We start from the raw sequence: 23,090 nt of genomic DNA on the forward strand, positions 1-23,090 counted from the left end.
ATAACAGCCTCATTTTAACTTAATTACCTCTGTAAAGGTCCTATCTCCAAATACAGTCTCATTCTGGGTTACTGGGTGTTCAGGCTTCAATGCATGAATCTGAGGGGCAGATAGACACAATTCAACTGTAGTAGTACTTTCTAGTAGTAGAGAAAAAGCTATACACCTAATGACTGTAATACGAACGTGGAATCAATCCATAACAAAGATTATTATTTATTTCTGCATGTTAACCTCTCATTAAACTTTAGTTTGTGTTTCTGTTAGCTTTTTAAATGGACCATCACATTGTCTGAAAATAACATTTTCTCTCTTCCTTTCCACTTATGATTCCTTATGCAAAAAATTTTCTAGCCTTATTGCATTGGCTACATGTTCCAGGGCAGTGTTGAATAGAGCCAGTGAAGGTGACCATCTTGATATTTTCTTTGACTTTCATAAAGGCAATTGTAAAGTCGCACATTAAATATGTTCACTGTGCTTTGGAATAGATACTTTTCATCAAGTTAAAGCACTTATCTTCTTTTCCTAGGGTAACCAGTTTATTGAACAGGCTGGACTCAGCATTTGCAGGCGGAAATAAATTTTCTTTTTTTCTCCCCTCATCACTCTTGATTAATTTAGCTCTGTTAAATAGTACTTTCCTATCTGGGATGAATTCATGGTCAGAATCCTTAGTTTTGCCAGTTGTCTCACGTAATAAAATGTTCTGCAGCTACTTTAAGGTTATAAGTAAAGTCCAATTCCATAATAAAACTCCAGACTTTAATGCAACTTAAAACTCTCCTGCTTCACCTGGGGCCTATCTCAGGCTGCAAACACGGCACAGAGAGAAAGGGGCATAGCTGCTTCCTCACTGTTTCCTCATTGCTCCTTTTCTCAGATTCACTATTGGTGGTTTAGCCTTTCCAGGATTAGTCTAAGGTGGGAAGAAGAAGAGGTAATGGTAGGAAATATCTTCCTTGTCATTGCTAATCTCTGGATGTGATGGATGTTGAAAAGTTGACTACTATTTCTTAGGGTGCTTTTGTGGCTCTTTGAAGTGGCACTGTCAGTGGGATTTCTTGCATTTAGTTCCCTTCACTCAGGCAAGGCTTTCTCCACCTACTCTTTTACAACTCCACCCTCAGGCTGCTGGCTGCCAATGATCCATCACTCAGGAGGGATACCTTCATCTCTTCCATTGGTCCTTTTGGACAGGGTTACTTTTAAGATGGGTTCCCTTCTTTGGGACTGTGAGGTAGCCTATAAGAAACACACACTCATCCCTGTTCTTACCAAACTGGGAAAGCAGGACCTCCTCCTATGGAGCACTGCCTCTGCCTCCCCAAGGTCCTCTAGATAAAACTTCTTGCTTTGAGACTTCCCAAGACAAGCACCCAAGACAGGTACCAGTCCTAAGTCTGCAAATCTAGAGACACATTAGATTTTCCAAGTGACTCTTCTGAAGGGCCCTTCATTTGCTTTGAGGTGGAGATGAATACCTTCATCCTCTTCCCAGTGCATGCATATGGGACTGCCCAGCACAGCTCTCTGACTCTTCAGCCTTCTCAATGAAATTTTTTTTTTAAAGTTTTAAATTTATTTATTTATTTATTTATTGGCTGTGTTGGGTCTCTGTTGCTGCACGTGGGCTTTCTCTAGCTGTGACGAGCGGGGGCTAGTCTTTGTTGTGGTGCACAGGCTCCTCATTGCTGTGGCTTCTCTTGTTGGAGAGCACAGGCTCTAGGCTCATGGGCTTCAGTAGTTGCAGCACATGGGCTCAATAGTTGTGGCACATGGGCTTAGTTGCTCCACGGCACGTGAGATCTTCCTGGAGCAGGGATTGAACCCGTGTCCCCTGCATTGGCAGGCAGATTCTTAACCACTGTGCCACCTAGGAAGCCCCCTCAATGAAATTTTAATGTTCTTTTATGTCACCTTGACATGGATGATGCTAATGCTGACAGATTAGGAGTTTGACTACCCCCTTTCCAAGTGCTTCGTGAGTGGTCAATTGAGCAACTTGCTTTAGGATGTGAAGATACTTAAAACATAACTTTTTCTACACCTTTGAAACCTCAGCCCTAATCCAGAGACATGAGAAAAGATATGGTTTCATGTTCTCTTACACCAACATTTTCTCTATTTAACATGAATGAGTATTAAACTTTTATCAAATGTTTTGTCAATATTTATTGAGACCGTCATGTAGTTTTTCTCTTTAATCCTTTAATGGGATCATTTATGTCGATGGATTTTCTAATGCTGAAGCATCTTGTATTTCCAGGAAAAACTCTGCTTGTTTATAATGTATTATTTTTTCATATTGCTACACTTGACTTGTTAATATTTAATTCAGGAACATTAGATTTATATTAATAAGTTAGACTGGTTTATAATTTCATTTTCTGGTCTGTTCTTGTCAGATTTTTGTGTCTTGTTTATGCTAGGCTTAAAACAGTTCTTGGGGAAATATCTTTTTCCATATTCTGAAACAATTTGTATAATATAATAATTATCCTTTCATTGAATATTTGGTGGTCTCACATATAAAATAGCCTTGGCTTGATGTTTCTATGGAAGAGAGATTTCTGACTACTGGTTAATTTTCTTTCTTTTTTGTTTTTAATTAAATTTATTTTTTATTTATTTATTTATTTTTGGCTGCGTTGGGCCTTCATTGCTGTACACAGGCTTTCTCCATCTGTGGCGAGTGGGGGCTACTCTTGGTTGTGGTGCGTGCGTTTCTCAGAGTGGTTGCTTCTCTTGTTGGGAAGCATGGGCTCTAGGCATGTGGACTCAGTAGTTGTGGCGCACAGGCTTAGTTGCTCCACAGCATGTGGGATCTTCCCAGACCAGGGCTTGAACCCATGTCCCCTGCACTGACAGGCAGATTCTTAACCACTGTGCTACCAGGGAAGTCTACTGGTTCATTTTCTTTTTGATTTCTTTAGTAGTTATTAGTCTATTAAAATGTTTGTTATGTAAACATTTTAGTAAATTATTTTCATTCATATTTTTCCCAAAGTTAATTTCATCTAAATTTTCAAATTAATGTTACAAAGTTATTCCTACAAGTTTTGTAACATTACTTATATCTCCCCTGATTCTGTAGAAATGTTCTACTTTTTGTTCTTAATACTCTTTGTACGTCCCTTCTTTCTTTCTCCCATATTCCATTTTGTTAGACACGTGCCATCTTTGTCTTTTAAAGATGAAAGCATTTTCTCTTGTTATTTCCATCATACTGAATTCACTTTCTATTTGTTAAATTCTCTCATCTTAATATTTCTTTATTTCTAGTTTCTTTGGGTTTTCTCTTCTTTTATGTAGCTTCTATTTTTGGGGGTACCTATAATTTTTTTCTTGTTTTTAATAACTCATTTGAGTGTGCAAATTTCCTTCCAAGTAAAACTTTACTGCAACCCACAAGTTTTGATATGGTGTACTTTTTAGTTATTTAGTTCTAAATATTTCATTATTTATACCATTATTTTCACCTTAAACCCAGGAATTATTTAGGAGTGTGGGTTTTTAAAATTTTAATAAATATAAACTTTAAAATTATTTTTTAAATATCAGTTTTAAGTTCAAGAGAATTATGAATAGAAAATAACCCTTTATGAGCTCAAGTTTTTATATATTTTGAGTCCTTTGGGCACAGTATGTGGTCAATCTTTATAAATATTTTGAGTGTACATAAAAATAATGTCTATTCTTTGTTGGTATGCAGGCGTCTATATGTACCCATCAGATGACGTTTTTCATTTTATTGTTTACATTTTCTATGTTCTCACTAATTTTGTATCCAGTTGATTTGTCTGGGTCTGAAAAAGGTATTTGTTAAAATCAGATGTTTTGAACAATTTAGATGGTTTGACGTTGACATGCCCTAACATGAGCTTCTTCGGGTTTATGATTCTTGGTGTTCATTTAGCATCTTGTTTCTGCAAATTTTTTTTTTCCTTTTAAAAATAATTTTATTGAGATATAATTGACATACAATAAACTGCATATATTTAAAGTGTACAATTTGATTTTTTTCTTATTAGTCATCTATTTTATACATATTACTGTATATATGTCAATCCCAATCTCCCAATTCATCCCATCCCAACTCCCCCTGCAAATTTCTATCTTTCATCAAGTTTGTATGTTGCACTGTTTGATATTATCTAGGAGTTCCCCAGGGCCCTGTTCTTTAAATTTTTTTTTCCTCTCTGTTCTTCACCTTGGGTAATTTCTATTGCCCTGTCTTCAAGTTTGCTTACAGTCCCTTGGCATGTTTTTTCAGCTGTTAAATCCATCTAGTGATTTTAAAAATTTTCTGAAACTATTTTTCAAGCCTAGAATTTCCTTTTCTGTTCTGTGATTTCTTATTTCTCTGCTGAGATTTTTATTCATGGAAAGCATGTGTGTTTTTTTTTTTACTTCGTTGAGCATAGTTATAATAATGATATTAATCCTTGTTAGTTACAACATCTGGTTTATCTCAGAGTAGGGCTTAGTTGATTTTCTTTTCTCTTCAGAATGTATTCCATTTTTTTTTTTGATTCTTTGTATGTTAGATTTTAAACATGATGCTTATATTTTGAATGGCATGCAACTTTGAGATCATATGAAAGTAGAACATATTTACAGCTCTCATCTTGGGCTCCCCTAAGGCTATATATTCATGGGGAGATGACAAGAAGAATTTCACAAGCTATTTTTCTCTCTCCTCTCAGTAGATATAATCAAATTCCTGTCAATTAGATAGGTTTATGATACCACTCCATTGTGTGTATGTGTTTGTATATAGTTATAATTTTTAAAAAACCATTTGTGTATTGCTGTCATCATTGAAGATTACACAGCACTTTCCAGTATTTATGTCAAAACCAACATAAAGGTAAAATATATTTTCCAAATGTCAAAAACTGTGTCCTCAAGTAAGCTCAAGAGACTTTCTTTAAAATCGTGAAGAAGTTCTTATACAAAGGCAGATTTGCTTTCAATTTCTGGAAATTCAGCTTAGGAATTTCAATTTCTAAATGTCAATTATGCATCAAAGAAGTGAAGCCAAAGTCATTTTAGCTTGCAGAAGATACCTCCAAATACTTCACTGTCATATCTGAGTGGAAGAAAAGACTGTCCCCATGTCAATTCACTACTTTTGTGATTTATCAAGAGGATTTATTTGTGATCCTTCAATATGGTACTTAGAGGTGACAATCCATGGCAGAAGACACTATTTCTATTGAAAAAAATTCCATTTTCCTTCTCTGTAATTTCTTCCTTATACTGAAGTTGCTCCATTAGACTCTCTTATTTTCTTCCTTAGAAAAATGTTGATAATTGTCTAAACTGGATGATGATTACAGAAAATCCAGTATACTAATTCTCTGTACTTTTGTTTCGGTTTGAAAATTTCCATAATATAAAGTTAAAAATATACTTCTTTGTGGTTAAGAAATAGAAGTACCTGTAATAAATTCCAATGAATTTCCATTGAGAGATGATTCTTAGTATAATTGTTCAGAACATAGCATTTTGGGCATAAGTATGAGCTTTGGAGACTGACTGCCAAATATTGGCAATTTCTGACTCTGTGTGGCCTTGGGAAGATTAATCGACCTCTCTGTGCCTTGGTTTCACTTTTCTTTTCTCCTTCTTCCCTAATCCTTTTCCCTTCCCCTTCCCTTTTGTTTCCTTTTCCTTACCTTCTCATAAATGTGCCAGAGAGCCAGGAATAGGTACTGGATAAAGCACTGGATGTGGCATTAGGTAGCTCGAGTTTGATTTTGACTCTAGTTTTGTCAATCTCAGTGTGTGAACTTGGTAGCTGAAAGCCAGATTCAAGGCTTAGACTGAACGGCTTCTGAATCTATTCTCTGGCATACAGATGTGGAGTCCTCTATGGGGGCAACCAATAGACACCTTTCTTCCATAGGTGATTTAAGCGAAACAAAAGAATCAAGAAAACAAAATGAAACAAAAGAATCAGCAGTTATAGAAACAAAACATCACTTGTAAAACTAATAAAGATTAAATGGAAAGATACGATCTAGTGTGAGATGCCACTGGATTTGCTAATGATTTACCCATCCAGTCATAGGATATGCTGGACCAGTGTATCCTCTCCATTTTTGTGAAGAGTGGCAGAAAACACGTGCCATTTGACGGCATTCTGTCCAGAAAAAAGCTGAGCAGAAGTACATGTGTTGTCAGCCAGAAAGTCTCCATGAAATGGAGAAATACACTTTTCTTTCCTTCCTACTTCTGCCCTGGAATGAACTAATGATGTTTGGGGCTCTTGAAGCTATTTTACAGAATGAAGTTTTTCATAGTATCCTCTGATTTAATAACTTAGGATCTGTAGTAATATCTCCCTTTTCATTTTTGACACAGAGTATTCACATTTTATCTTTTTAAAGTGTCTCGCTAAAATAAATTTAAAAAACAATAAATTAAAGATCTCACTAGGGTTTTCCAATTTTATCAGTCTTTTCAAGAGACCTGGTTTCCTAATTGGTTGATTTTCTCCATTGTTATTTTCTATTTCATTGATTTCTGTGCTTTTCTTTGTCATTTCACTTTTTATACTTTTGGAGATTAAATTTGTTCACCTTTTTATAGCTTCTTGAGGTGAAATATTAGATCATTAATTATAAACCTTTCTTCTTTTCTAATATATGCATTAAAACTGTAAATCTTCCTAAGCACTGCCTTAGGTGTGTCCCACAAATTTGAACATACTGTTTTCTTTTTTTTTTAAGAACTTTTATTGAGATACATTTAATATACAATAAACTGCATATATTTAGAGTGTACAGTTTGGTATTCCAATCTCCCAATTCATTCCCCTGAACATATGTATTTTCAACATTATTGTGTCAACATATTTCCAATCTTCTTCAACCCACGGACTGTTTAGAATTGTCTTAATTAATTTCCAAACATTTGTATGTTTTCTAGATTCTTTTGGTTATTTATTTCTAATTTAATTTCAGTGCGAGAGCACATACTGTGTATTTCTTGGTGAGACTTGTGTGGTTTGGAGAATGTTTATTTTGTAGTCCTTGTGTGCAGTGTTCTATAAATGTCATTTGGGTCATATTGATTAATGGTGTTGTTCAAATCTTCCATATCCTCACTTATTTTTGTGGGCTTATTCTATCATTTACTTAGAGAAGTATGTTTACATCTGAAATTATGATTGTGAATTTACTCTTTTTTATTCTGGCAATTTTGTCTTGTATATTAGGAAACCATATATGAAATGAATGCATATTTAGAATAGTTAGATCTCATTGTTAAATGGACCCTTTTATCATTATAAAAAGCCATTTGTTGTCCTGTTATTGCTTCTTGCCTTTAAATCTTTTTAGTCATTCTAGCTTGCTTTCGGTTGTGCCTACAGAGAACATCTTTTTCCATTCTTTTGTGTTCAATTTATTTGTATTCTTGTATCTACAGTATGTCTCCATATATATGTAACAGTATATAGTTGGGTCTTTTAAAGTTTTATTCAGCATGACAATATTGCCATTAGAGTATTTAATACATTTACTTTTAAGATAACTGTCAATATATTTGGGTTCAAGTCTACCACCTTGCCATTTTTCTCCTTTTTCCATCTCTTCTTTGTTCCTATTTCCTTGCCTGATGTTCCACTTTATTTCCTTTATTAAGACTTTCATTATATTGTTGTATTGTTTATTTATTTATTATAAATTTATTTATTTATTGGCTGCATTGGGTCTTCATTGCTGCACATGGGCTTTCTCTACTTGTGGCAAGGAGTGCCACTCTTCATTGTGCTGTGTGGGCTCCTCATTGCAGTGGATTCTCTTGTTGCGGAGCATGGGCTCTAGGCTCGTGGGCTTCAGTAGTTGCAGCACACGGGCTCAATAGTTGTGGCTCACAGGCTCTAGAGTGCAGGCTCAATAGTTGTGGTTCACAGGCTGCTCTGTGGCATGTGGGATCTTCCTGAAGCAGGGATCGAACCCATGTCCCCTGCATTGGCAGGTGGATTCTTGACCTCTGTGCCACTTAGGGAGTCCCTTGTATTATTTAATAACAACTTCAGAGTTTACAATTTGCCTCCTTAACTTAATCCATCATAATTTACATTTTTTCTTCATTGTTTCCTAAATAACACAAAAATTTTACAACAATGCAATTCTATTTACCCCGTCTTCACTTTTGTCCTGTGGTGGTCATATACTGTATTTCTACATATATTTTAAAAACCACAAGACATTGTTAACCTAGTGGCATTAAAGAGTTAAAAGTCCTTTATTTATACCCACATAGGTACCCCTTCTGGAGCTTTTCCTTGCTTCTTATGATTATGTGCTGCTTTCTAGGATCATTTTCCTGCTGCCATAAGAGCTTCCTTTAAGGTCTTATACTTTAAGTCTGTTGCAGAAAATTCTGTGACTTCCATTTGACTGAAAATATCTGATTTCTAATTTATTTTTGAAGGATTTTTTTCCTGCTATTTGTTGAATTCTAGCTTAGCAATCTTCTAGTTCTTTACGTTATTTTGCTGTCTGCTAATTTATTATTAATCCTCTAATTTACATGCATATTTATAGCAGTTATTTTCAAATCCATGTCTGCTACTTCCAACAAGGTAATCGTCTGTGGGTCTACTTCTGTTATCTATTTTTTCCCTTGATTATCATTCAGATCTTTATTTGTCACATTTTGATCCTTTATATCTCTCAGTTTTTAACTATATTTTGGACATGTGTATGAAAGAACCATGAAGACTGAGTTAATGTTATTTTTGTCTCAGAGAGGGCTTACCCATCTTTTTTTATGCAGATAGAATGGGGCATTGATTATCCAATAAATAATTGAGCTGAGTTAGGGCTGGGTTGGAGTTTTAATTAGAATTGATTTTTTTTTATTTTATTTCAAGTTTCATGAGTGTTAGACATGTCAGAGTTTACTTTGGGGGTCATCCATGATTTGGGCTTCTAAGCATCAAGAGAATATGGAAAATTTTATTTTGCCTTTTCAGTTCAGTCCTTCAGCCTTCCCCACTAGCCTAACTCATAGGAAAGTTTTCATTGGGGAAAGTGGCTCTATGTTTGAAACTCCTCCAGATTCCAACTCATATGTTCAGGCCATACAGACATAAGAAGTTCTGCTGGCCTCTTTTTATCCAGCAGAATTCTTCTGCCTATCAAGCGTGATCTTCATCTATACTCAGACTCAGTAAATTTCCCCAAGGTGGAAAACATCCCCCCATCTGTGCTCACCTAGGAAACCCTCACTGGAATTTAATTTTTGTAAAGCTCTTTGCTTTCACAACTCTTTTATGTCTTTTTCTTTTCTTTTTTGTTTTTTTTGGGCCACGCTACACGGCTTATGGGACCTTAGTTTCCCAACCAGGGATTGAACCCCGGGCCACTAGGCCACCAGGGAACTCCCTCTTTTATGTCTTTTAAGGATAGCACTTTTATAATTTATCCAATTTTCCTTACTTTTATGAGGTGAGCAATGATCTGTCACTACTTTCTACATACTAACCTAAAGTGCAAGCCCCCTGTCTTGCATTTCAAGTGACTTTGAGAATGGAAATCATATGATGACCTTAGAAAAATAGTAAGTGTGGTAAGCAAAAGAGTGTCACCCCTCCCCACAAGCAAAACCCTTATCGCTATCCCAGCAACCTGCGTATATGTTAAGTTACATGGCAAGAGATTTTGCAGATGTGATTAAGTACCTTGAGATGGGAGATTATTCTAGATTACTTGAGTGGGTCCATTGTAATCACAAGAATCTTTAATCGTGGAAGAGGGAGGCAGATGAGGAGGTCAGAGTGATAAGATCTGAGACGTACTCAACCCACCACTGCTGGTTTGAAGAAGAAGAAGAGGTCCATGAGCTGAAAAATGCAGGTGGCCTCTGGAAGCCAGAAGAGGCAAGGAAATGAATTCTTCCCTAAATCCTTCAGAAAGGAACACAGCCCTGCTGACACCTTGATTTTATCCCAGTGAGCCCTTGCTGGACTTCCAACCTACAGCAAGCACTATAGGATAAGAACTGTACTGTTTTATGCCACTAAGTTTTGGGTAATTTGTTAAGGCAGCAATAGGAGTCCATGACAGTAGGATAGGAGCACAGGACCCTGATGACAGTCTTCCCTAGACCACCTAACCCGGTACTTCTTTTACAGGAGAGAGAAATCATCTTTGAACTGTTTTGAGCCACTGGGATTTAGGATTCTCTGTGTCAAACAACTGAAGCTAATCCTAACTGAACAGTGGCCTCCCCCTACGATCCAACCCCCTGTACCACTGTTTCTACAGTCATATTCTGAGACTTAGCATCATCTTTCATTCAGACTCTCAAAAATTTCACTCTCCTTGAAAAAACTCTCATATTATTCCTGTTTAGTCTATTCAACTTATGACACTACACCTGTTATTCAACTGCAATGTGACCTCCAATCCACTGAATAATTAACTTTTCCCCCATCCACAGGCCTATTCTTTCTTTACTTCCCTTTCTATATGGCTTAACTTCCACATACAAACTTCTTCATCACTTCACCATATCTTAACTTTTTGCCATGATTTTCTTTATTATTCTTGTTGGTAAAACCCCAGCCATTACTGAGTCCAAACTTATCTGTTTGATCTGGGTCTCCAGAACATAGCTAGAGAGAAAAATCATACCTTAACAGACTGAGGTGTCTGTGTGTGTGTGTGTGTGGTTGGTGGGGGGGGGGCATTTCTGTGGTCCAGACCTGCATGTATATCCACCAATGCAGTACCTCCACTTTGATGTCTCCAGGTGACTCATATTGAAAATTCCCAAATTGAATTTGAATCTTTATCCCACAAACCTGCTTCTCTGTTGCTGTTTCCTATATTAGTAACTGGTAGAACCACCCACCCAATTGTTTATCTAGACACCTGGAAGTTAGCTACCTTGACACCTCCTATTTCCTCCATAACTAATCAGTTCACCAAATGCTGTTGATTCTACTTTCTAATTGTCTTTCACATGAATCTGCATACCTCTCTCCTTATTGCAAAACCTTCAGTCTAAGCTTTCCACATCCTTAACCCATATTTCTGCTATAGCCACTATTTCATATCTCTGTATCTCCTCTTGTCATCCAACTTCAACCACTGTTTACCCAGAATCTAGGTTGTTTTCCTTAACTTCTTATTACCAAAAAATTAAATGTGGAGAAAATCAGATAGAATAAGAAAATAAAATAAAAACCATATATACAATACATAGGGTATATGCATGTGTTACTTTGAAATGGTCCAGAAGATAAATTACAGACATCGTGCTGTTTGGTTTCTAAATACATCTCCATATAACATCTCCAAAAAAATAAGGATATGCTCTTTCCATAACCACAACACTATTCCACACCTAAGAAAATTAAAAATAATACCCTGATATAATTTAGTAATGAGTCTATAGTGAAATTTCCCATATGGGCTCTAAAATTTCTTTTATAGCTGCTCCTTATGAAGCCCAGGAACAAATCAAGGCTTGTACTTTGTATTTGATCATTATGTCTCAACATTCTAAAAAAATGTAGAATGCTTTCCCTTGTCCCCACCCCCACGTACACCTTTCTAGTGATTTTGAATTTCTAGAGAAAATAGACCAGTTGTGTAGCATAGTGTTCCAAGTTCTAGATTTGCCTGTTCCTCACGGGGATGATTTTTTAACGCAAATTTGATCTGCAGCACTCTTGCTCCAGTGGTTCCCAATTTCTCTCAAGACAAAGTCCTCAAAACTTGATAAAGGCTGCAGAACCCACAGTAACCTGGCTCCTGTCTTTCCTACTCCCCCACCCCCAACCCCCACCCTGGCCTTCTTCCACTCTCTTCCTGTTTATTCTTTTCCAGACCCTCTGGCTTCCTCTCTCTTTTTTTGCAAATGCCCACATCCTTCCATCCTCACTAAACCAAACCTCATTTCTCTGCCTAGAAAACTCTTACCACCCTTTGCCTGCTTGGATTCTATTCATACTTTGGGTCTCAAATTAAATAGTACTTCTTCAGACAAATCCTTTTTGACCCACCAAATGAGGATACACCTTCCTTTTTATGTGTTCTTAGAGACCTCAGAAGTTTCCCTCATGGCATTTAGCACTGTTTCATTTAATTGTATGTTACTAATGATTTCACATCTTTCTCCCTCACTGGACTGTAAATTCTACCAGGGCCATTCCTATCTTATTACCTTTGTATCCTCAACATTCATCACTGAGCTTAGCTCACAGTAGCTGATGAAAAATATGAGCAAGTTTTTACTCTATGACTCAATTACTTTGCTTACAGAATGTGAATAATAATAATAATAGCAATAGTTGCCTCGCAGGCTTTTAAGCAGCAAATAAGATAAATCCTATAAAGCCTTTAACAAGGCACCTGGCAAATCGACAGAGGCAAGGAACAGAAATTCATGATAATGGCCTCAGTAATTCTGAGAAAATGCCAGTTTGCAGAATTACTAGAGTTTGAACATGTAGATATCATTTCTCTTTGCACATGAACAATTTGTAATTTGGTAGAATGTTTACAACGTCTTATTCAAAGTTGCTGTTCAACTAAAACATGTATTTCAATGTCTCTTGTTTGATAGGCTCAGCTGTCACACAGTCTTTCTTTGGTCAGTGTTTCAGAAGAAATACCTGTAATTTGTGTTAAGAGAATAAGATAGAGACAAGAGAGTAGGAGATGGTTTGTCGCGGCACAAGTTAATTAATTTGTGTATTTATTTGATTGCCAGGAGCATTGTATTCATGGCCATTCATCACTGATTGTATTGATTATTTTGACATGTAGTTGACTTATCTCTAGGAGAAAAAGAATACATTTCGAACTTAATTCCCCACTGTGTCAAAACCTCTTTTAAACCTGGGTGCACAGGGACAAATTATCTACTTTTGAAGAGAGACATGCCCTATTGTACACAATTGCTTCCTGTGATCGCCCCCTCCTCAGATCGCAGTTTTGTTAGTAGCCTGATGCTATTGCTTGGCACCAGGGTACAGAATCGCAAACACATGGAATAGTTAAAAACCAACCCCCATTAATGATTTCATTGCCTCAGCTCCATTTGTAATGTAAATCCTTCAGAGGTGCTTTCTATTCTTAGAAGAAAAGTCACAAGCTGGAGGGTGCGTCACCTTCCAATCAGCACCCCTTATAGCTCCTAATGTGGACCATCTGGTGGTTGAAGAGGTTACAGTGTTACAGAAATGTCATTACAGAGGTTCTCTATGTTCACATGTATCATCTGTCACGTAATTATTTGTTTTACAGCCCATACCTATAATGGGCTAAGTGGGGACTATTTATATCAGTTAACAATGAGTGCCTTTAATTAGTATTTCATGCAACTGGAACATGTTAAGAAAACTGACACAAATCTGGCTGGGTTGGGAGTTCCATGTGAATTTCATTATGGAATTGCTAGGATATTACAGTTGCGCAGGTACCAAGGTTTCTTCAGCTGCCAGAAATGCGAAGTTCAACACGTGTGAAAATGACAAACCATCACACTGGGTCTGGCTCAGTTGATGGACAGGCAGAATTTGTCCACTTTGTACCCATACCCCAAATTCCTCGTGATAGCTCACCCAGGGACCTGTGTAGACATGCAGATGACACATCACAGAGCCTGTGCAAACCTTGGGGAAGAATGCCGGAAAAAGAAACAATGGGCAAAGCCTTTGTGGTCCAAGTGCTTAATGCTAAGTGAGAGGTTGGCAGTTGGATAAAGTATTTTTGTTAACTGGCGCAAATGGTTTCATTTTCCCCATTCTCACTTTTAGACACTTTTATTGATTCAGAGACACCTCTTCAATATCCTAGCTGCACTAAAGCAAAACTGGGTTTAGTAGACAATGAAGAAATAGTTACGTGTCTAGACCTATAAGAAAGCATCTCCAATTAAAATATTGAAGAAGATAGTCATGTCAGCAAACTACCCTTTAATTGCTTTGAAAAGGAATCCCCACCTATGACTACAATAGAGGCTGGCAGCCTATTCTAAACAATCTCTGAGCAACTCCACATGATGTGCTGTCTCCCTTTTAGGAATTTGTAAGGTATGCACAGTATATTCAATCTGTCATCTTGGTTTACAGAATCAGACAACATTTTCACATGTTGATCTCAACTTCAGAAAGAATGCTAATTGTTTTGTCAAAACCCAAATGAATTTTTTAAACAGTGCAGTTTGATAATATTTTGTGTGATTTACTACTTGGTGGAAAAATGATCCTGTATTTTTGACAATGTAGTCAGTGTTACAGAAGTTAGTGATAGGGTTTACGATGTTTTCTGTGAAATCTTTAAAATATTGTTTGGTAATAATTTATGGAAGTTCTGGTGGGTATATCTTGCCATCAGAGGCTGCTTGTGTACCTTTGCTTGGTAAATATACCCCAGATCACCAAACATCTCTTTCCATCACAGAAAATCCTGGAATCTGAACCACTGGGAAATGACTAGCAGGTCTCTGCTTCTTGTTACTTATGTTAATGCAAAGTGCAGAGACTGGGACAGTAGTTACTGGTGAACAGGCATCACTCTTGCCTGGCAACAAACTTCAGGAAGGCTTACTCATCACTGTCCTCCTCAGTTTCATTTCCTTGGGGCAGTAAGAGGGCAAACACCTAGTGGGCCTGTTCTTACCATGTCCTTGGCCATGATTGTCTCTCTGCAGGTATTTTGCTATGGATTTTATTTATTCCCAGAGAAAACCATCAGTTTCTCTGTCGGTGTCAATAGCTGGGTCTCTATGTATAACTGTATCTACTTCCACATCTACTAGAGCAACATCATCTGCATGCACATAGTTATAATGGATCTCTGACCACACCTTCACTTGGACTCTTTACAGGTCCCAGGACTTTAATTGTATCTCACATAAGCAATAGACAGTTGCTTGTGAGTTTTAAATACAACCAGCAACTTCCTTTCTCTTACAGAAGTCTTGTCCCAATTATATTTGCTATTGAATTTGAATAATGGGTATCATCTTTCAATGTTCTGTACTTGTATATGGTGTGATTATTATATTTCTCTTTTTACCTAAAAAGCATCTGTAGTAACTTTCACACTTTCCATTGCAATTGAAATCAGGTATGAATATAACCTTCCTTTATTTTTGCATTTTTAAAATATCTTTATCATTAACACTTTAACACAAATGCTTTAAGTATTTCCTCTTTTGAGTCATATTGAAAGGTTAAGACAGCTTTGAAGTCCTGTTAAGGGGATGTATAGCATCTTGCCACCTCCAAGTCAAGATACGGAATGTAGAACAAAACAAGATAAAAATAAAAGAATATATTCAATATTCAAGATCTGTACTGAGCTTTTGGAGGCTCTGGGTCACTTTAAGTTCCTACTGCCCGTGAGAGTCTCTCCCGCGTTCACGTATCCTCACTGGAAATAAGTCCAGGTTTGAAGTCTGCACAGGATATTATCTGAGTTTTATTGGTTTTATGGGGACATCAAAATAAATGCCACTGTCAAACTTGCTGACTGGATGCACGTAAAAAAATTGAAATGAGGGAGAAGGAGCAAATAGTAACATCTCTGAGCTGGGAGTTCCTGTTCCAGTGGAGGAAAGCCCTTACTGGACAAGCAGATATCGGATTCAAATGGGAGTGGGATGCAGAATTGTAGGCTCATTCAGGAATAAGTGCAAACCACTAAACTGAATGGCTTACGGGAGATGAAAAGGGAGATGAGATACACAGTGAGGGCAGTGGCTCAGGATGATGAGTGAGGCAGGCTAGGAATTAGTTCTGCTGCTGAAGTGAAATGGTCTTCTGACCAGTTGAGTCCATTGTACCAAGTTAGCATCTTTACTATATGCCAACCCAACTCAATGAGAAAAATTATCAGGATGGTTTGTTGGGAAACCTTAGGCAAACTAGAGGATCACAGTACCATGAAATGGTGTTCAGTAACTTTTTGCTTAATTGAGTTTTACTCCATTATTAAGTTCTAACCAAATATAATATCCTGGGCAAATGCTGATCAAGACAAAAAGATATGTCTAAAAGGAATTTATAATAATTATGATGGCACACAGAATAACATAGATCTTCTATCTAATATATCATCTGTATTAATAGAGTTCAAAGACCTTTAATTCTGGAATCACTAAGAGTTGGATAATGGACAAGTCTGTTTTATATGTAAGTCAAGAAGGGAGTAGGTTATGGCTAATCCCTTCAAAGTCTCTTATTGAATAAAAAAGTTGAACCAGGAAGAGTTTAAATGCTATGAAGATAAAACCATTCTAACTTGTGTCTTTTGCTTGGGTTTGCAAGTGTGCATACACATCAACTAAATCAAATTGGAAGGAAGATATTGTAGTAGATACCAATAAAATCCTCTGCCAGAAATAGTCACTAGAAAACAGTAGCTTGTAAACTAAATATGCTTAAAGTAGCAGAAAACTATGACAACCAATGTATTATATGAGGTTGTGTGATTAAATCTGACTGTGTGGATTCAATTATAATGGCAGATGTAAGAGCCGGTACATTGGCAGGCAGAATTGCTAAGCTCAGCTTGCAGAATAGAGTAACAAAAGCTGGGACCACACCATGAAAAGTCTCTCTGTTTGATAGCACACTGCCCCAGGAGAAAAGTTACTGGGGGGTAGACAGGGGCTAGAATAGATTAGAATATGGTTAGATATAATGATTAGATGATTCCTTATGTAGTTAAAGGAGTGCATAACAAATACTTGAAATGCTGAGTACAGCAATGTCAATAAGTCAGTGCTGTGCAGCTTAGTTATTCATGTGCTGCCTTAGGACAGCAGAGCTCACCAACCTGCTGGAATAATTGATGACACTCCTGGGGGCAGGGAGGTAGGGGGGATGTGTGTGCACCTGCGCTGATGAATGGATTCTTAGATGTTATGTCCTTTTTTGACTGGTAAAGCCAGGGACCAATTTGGGTTATTGAAAAATTGGTTTACCTATTTGAAATCCAAAAATGCCCAAATACCTTGAATAGACTATGAATGCAGCACCATTAAACGTCTTTTTATTTCTTGAAGTGTCAGTAAGCCACAGCTAACAGATTTTGAGTGCTTACTATGTGCCAGGCTCTGAGTTAAATATCTTACATTTTCAATTCATTTATTTCCTTCAGCAACCTTAAGAAGTAGACACTATTGTTATGTATTTACTTTTGTAGATGAAGAAAATGAGGCTTAAAAAAGTTGTTACTTCCACAAGGTCACACAGCTAGTCAGGCAGAGTCAGGGTGCAAATCTAGGTCTATCAGACTCAAGACTGGGTTCTTTTCTACAGTCCTTTGCTTCCCAGTGGGGATCTAAACACTTTACCTAGATATTCCAACAACCATGAAATTACAGAAAAAATTCGAAGGAAAAATATGGTAGACAGAATAATGGCCCCCAAAGATGTCCACATTCTAATTCCCAGAACCTGTGAATGTGTTTCCTTACATGGCAAAAGGAACTTTGCAGATGTAAATAACTAAATTAAGGACCTTGATATGAGGAGATTATGCTGGGTTATCTGGGTGGACCCAATGTAGTCACCAGGGTCCTTATGACAGGGAAGCAAAAGCTTCAAAGTCAGAAATAGGAAATGTAAACACAAAACCAAAGGCTGGAGTAATGGCTTTGAAAACAGAGGAAGGGGCCATGAGCCAGGAATAGAGGTGGCCTCTAGGATCTGAAAAAGGGAAGGAAGTGGGTTCTCTCCTGAAACCTCCAGAAGGAATGCAGCCCTGTGGACACCTTGATCTTAGCCCAGTGAGACCCATGTTGAATTTTCTAATCTATGTATAGAATACAAGAATGAATGTGTGTGACTGTAAGCCTCTAAACTTATGGCAGTTATACCAGCAATAGGAAGCCAATACAGGAAACTTCACTGATATTAAAATGTCAGAGTTCCACAGAAAAAAGTCCAGGCTAAGTTTATGCTAATGACATTTTAGTACTGATGCATTGAGAAGAATACTCTTGGCCTTCATATCCTCTGAGAAGTAGGTCAGATAGCATACAATCAAAGATCATAGCTTACCATCACCACATGTGCCTTCCTCTGGGTCATAGAGATTGATGTGACCAGAACACATAAATGACTGCTGAGCCAGTAGTCCATCCTGTGCCCTAACCTGGAACTCTAACTCAGTCAACTCTTTCCCCACATGGACTCAGTGATGATAATTACCAACTCATGAAGTAATGGAGATGGTATAGGATATATCTCAGCACACTGTGTTCTGAGATGCTTTATTATCTAAAGAATTCAGTAAATTTCACATGTATAAATAATAACCAGCTATGAGATATAATGAAAGAGAAAACCCATTTATAATAGCAGAAAAAAAAAATAGGAAATACTTAGAAATAGACTTAGGAAGAAGTGTTCAAATCACGTATTTTAAAAGCTGTAACAGCTCCTGAAAGATACAAAAGTAGACTTGAGTAAATGGAAAGATATTGTTTGTTTTTGCTTAGAACATCTCAGCACCATGCAGATGTTAGTTCTCTCTAAATTAACCTATAAAATGAATGTAATCCCAGTCAGCCTTCTCTAGAATTAGGCAAGTTGATACCAAAGTTTGTGTGGAAAAACACACATGCAAAATAAATAGGAAAGCAGTGAAAAGGGAGAGTTATGAGAGGGAATTGGCTCCCCAGATATCTAAATATATTACAAAACCTTGATAATTAAAACAGTAAGGTAATGGTGTGTGAATAGACATAAAAATCAACAGCAAGAACAGAAAGTCCAGAAATAGATGGAACTATGTATGTTATGTATTAAAATCTAGAATATGATAATGTTGGGGCAAAGATGAACTTTTTATATCATGTTGGGAAAATTGGAGAGGAATTTATAAAAGCACAAAACTAGATCCATTTTCAGCATATACATATGAATAGTTTCAAATGAATTAGAAACCTAAATGTGAAAAATGAAACTATCCAAGTATAGACAAAAGTATGGGAGAATTCCTCTATAACTTGGGTGTAGTATTTCTATACTGTGCTTTTGTCTATCCTTTTACTTTTAATATTTCTGTAATCTGTTTTAGAGACTTGTTTTGTATGCAATGTATGTTTTGATTTAGTTTTTGTGACCCAATATATAAAACTTTAATAGATTGTTTTATTTACATGTATTAATATAAATATAACATACACACACACACACACATATATATATTTGTTTGTTTTAATTCTGCTACCATACGTTTTTAGTTTTTAATGCTTCCTTGAAATCCAGTACCTCATTTGGTTGTGGCATAGGTTCATTTGTTCTGTATCTGTTTTTCTTTGCAGATAATGTGACTTTCAGTCCATAGACTGAATATTTTCTTAATCGCTTGAATTTTTTTCTGAATTAGGACTTCAGTATATATTGTTTTATTTAAGGGAGTCTTCACTTCAGAGACTCCAGTCATCTTTAGGTTAGAATGTACCACCCCATTACTAGTTGTTTTAGTATCTTAATCTTTTTTCCCCTCCTTATTTATTAAGATTATTTTAAACCTTTTCTGTGTCACCAATTCAGTTTTAAGTAGTCAACTCTGTTACAATCTGTTTGTAATTAATTTTATTTTCTTTGATAGAGAAAAATAATTAATTAGCGTTAAATGATGTTTTGGTCCTTGGTTTGTTTTAACTCTAAAAACTCCCTTTTCATCTTATTCTGTTGTTTGAACATCTCATCTCTGAGATCATCTTGCCTGAATCTTTTTGTCTTTCTTTGTCCCTTTTGTCTCTCATCTATTGTCATCAGCTCATCTTCATCTATTTCTACAGTGTGTTTGCAAGCTTCTTCTAACCTTTCTCATGCTTAAAGTGGGCATCTCTTCCTAGCCATTTTTTTCCTTTGTGTTGATGCAGTGTGAGTAAACTCCCTTCAAGTCCCTTTCCATCTTGGCTGAGAATTGTCTTTGCACTTGAAGGTACAGTTTAAACGAGGTTTTCTCTATCCCAAAGACCAGAGGAGGGAGAAAGGGGGGTCAGCCCTTTGAGAAAAGCCTCAGCCAGAACTATCTGTAGCCTTGATTTCCAGTTGATTCTATTCTCTCATCTTGAGTTTTGTTAAACTATCCACCAAATCCCACAGATAATTTTATATAGGAATATGCTCCCAGTGTTGTTTTAGCCATTAAGCTTTTCAGTGCTCCTTGTAAAAGGTTGAAGCATGAAATTGTTATTTGTATCCAAGTGGCAAATAGAAAACTGAAAGATCAAAAGTAATGATTTGTTAAGGGACGTCTGGAAAACGTCACATGATGCCAGATGTTTTCATTGTTAAATCTGATATTAGTAAAAGTAATCCATTATATTTGAAAGGAATTATATGTTCAATTTTCTTATTTTGTAAGAGTTCCTGAGCTTGTGTAATACTTGTGGATTAATCATTATAATTTTTAAATGTAATAAATTAGTTGAAACAAAAATAGTTTTAAAAGCAAAATTATAAAGGAATTTCCAAAAAAAGTATGGCAACATTTATGTTTAATAGGGGATGTGGGTGAATTTTAATACATTTGTTATACTGAAGTGGAGATTCCAAAAATAAGAGTGTCTAGGAACTACATGCATCATAAATGTCCCAGTATTCTTGTGACGCAGAGGTTTTCTCACTTACAAGGACCCTGGATCCTCTGCTTCAGACAGTTGCCTGGCATCATTCTCTCACCCAGCTTCACCTTTCTGATGCCAGCAGCCATTTCAGCATCTTCCCAAGCAAAACAGGGAAAAGAGATGGTAAGAGTGGTGTGGTGGATCCATGTCATATTCATGGTGGCCTTGAATCTTTTGAAAGTCTCTCTTGTAGTTTGGTATTTTCCCCACATTATGGGTCCTGCCTCCCCCAGGTAGGAGCTAGAAACTATTTTTTCTAGTCTTCATGCAGCCAGGGCACAGAAATGTGACCCTAGTTGCTGTCGATTGTACTCACCACCCAGGCTGCAAGAATTAGAGATGGACCTCCTCCTGAAATCTTCTTGCCCCATCTTTTACATACTGAAGAGGAAGTTCAGTATGGAATCTCTTCCTGGACTGGGAGGCTAGTAGAGCCCAGTGGAGACACAAGGCTTTCAGATGCAGGGATGGCAGAGGTCCTAGCAACAGAATTCCTGTTGCAGGGTCTGTGGGGTGCCCCACAGCACCCGGACACAGAGGTGATGAGATTCCCATTGCAAGCAGTTCTGTGATGTGCTTGTGTCTTGTTCTAGGCCACAAAGCAGCCAGTCTGATTCTCTGGCTCTCCTAGAATTGCTGCTGGTTTCCTTTAGGGAAGAATGTTTCTCCTTAAACTAGCCAGAGTGACTTGCTGCACTTGGCTTTGGTGCCTGTGATAAGAGACCATAATGTGGTGAGGAGAAGCACCTCCAGGTTCTCCATGTGCCACTTTCCCTATCTGCTGCAGCAACTCTATTTCCCTCTGGTTAAAATGACTCTTCATTATTCTAGACAGTTGGCTCTGGGCTAGGGCTGTCAGATGTAGAAAATAAAAATACAGGATGCACCGTGGATTATATGATTCAATTACATGAAATGTCCAGCTAGGTGAGTGTATAGAGACAAAACATAGATCAATGGTACAAAATGTGGATGAGTGTTTGCCTCGGGTTGGGCACATGGATGTCAAGTAATGGCTAATAGGTATTTGTTTCCTTTTGGAGTGATGACAATGGTCTAAACAGGGACTACGGTGATAATTGTACAACTCTGTGAATCAGCTAAAAACCCTTAAATGGTGTCCCTTAATTTGGTGAATTTCAGGCCATATGAATTATTACTCAATAAAAAATCAAAACATTTAAGACATCTAGTTAAATGGGAATTTCAGATAAACAAAAAGTAATTTTTAGTATGCTCTATGCATTATTTGGAATATACTAAAAATATTTCTTGTTTATCTGAAACTCCCATTTAACTGGTGTCCTGTGTTTTCTCTGGCAAACCTACTGTAGATGTTGATGATGTCCTTGCTTTCCTCTCCACTTTAAGTAAGGATCACCAGAATGGCAAACCCCAGAAAATGTTTTATTTAGTTTTTATGTTTTTTTTTTTTTTTTTTAATATCAGGCTCTTAGCTGCACCAAACAAAATCATGTAGACACTTGGAAACTTATACCTTAATCTTTCAGTGGCCTCTAGTCTTTCCTTTCTATGATTGTTGTAATTCCTTGAAAATATCTCAGATTTAAGCATACTCATCTTCTTCTTACATCTCCATCTTCCTCAGTGTTAATGTATGTAGGGCTAAAAAAAATTATGTTAGAGAAAATGTGCAGTTAGCTTACAAAAAAGTGACTAGTTACTATCAATCAGAATATTTTCTCAAGAAAACTTCCTTTCTATAAAGTTAGCAATCTTTATGCATGAAGTAGGGAACAAGTGCAGCAATACTTCAATTACAGAATGAAAATCCTGCAGTGGCAGTCCATGAGGCAGTTGCAAAGCCTCATCCAAGTTCAAGGGGAGGGGACACTTCTTGACAGAGAAGTGACAAGGTCCTATTGTGCAAAAGAGCATGTGGAATGGGAGATATTTTTGTGGCCATCTTTGGAAAACACAAGCTGACACAATATATTTAGTCATCAATCTTTTAATAGAAGGCCAAACCTTTCTAGTTAAAATATGGGTTCACTAATTGGAATTCCTATTGTTTCACTTAGATACACAATGCCAATGCCTGGGCTAAGATTTCAACTTAGACAAAAGAGTTAACTGTGTTGGGTGATGGACGTGACAATTAGCTTGATTGTGGAAATCATTTCACAATGCATGTGTATATCAAATTATTCTGTTGTGCTTTTTAAATATATACAATTTTATTTGTCAATTATTCCTCAATAAACCTGGAAAAATAAGAATCACTAAGTGTTTTTTTTTCTAGAACTAGATGAGTTGATTATTCATTCAGGGGAATAAATAAGGAAAAATACAGAGGAAACCCCTAAGAAAAGAAGCAATGCAGGAAGCTGGCCTACTAAATATTTGAAACGTATTATGCCGTGTAACCCTGGTGCATGAATAGACAGACCAGTGGAAAGGCATTAAAACTCCAGAAATAGTTTTTAAAAAAATTA

Source organism: Hippopotamus amphibius, chromosome 7 (assembly GCF_030028045.1).
Source record: "Hippopotamus amphibius kiboko isolate mHipAmp2 chromosome 7, mHipAmp2.hap2, whole genome shotgun sequence".
NCBI classification, from domain to species: Eukaryota; Metazoa; Chordata; class Mammalia; order Artiodactyla; family Hippopotamidae; genus Hippopotamus; species Hippopotamus amphibius.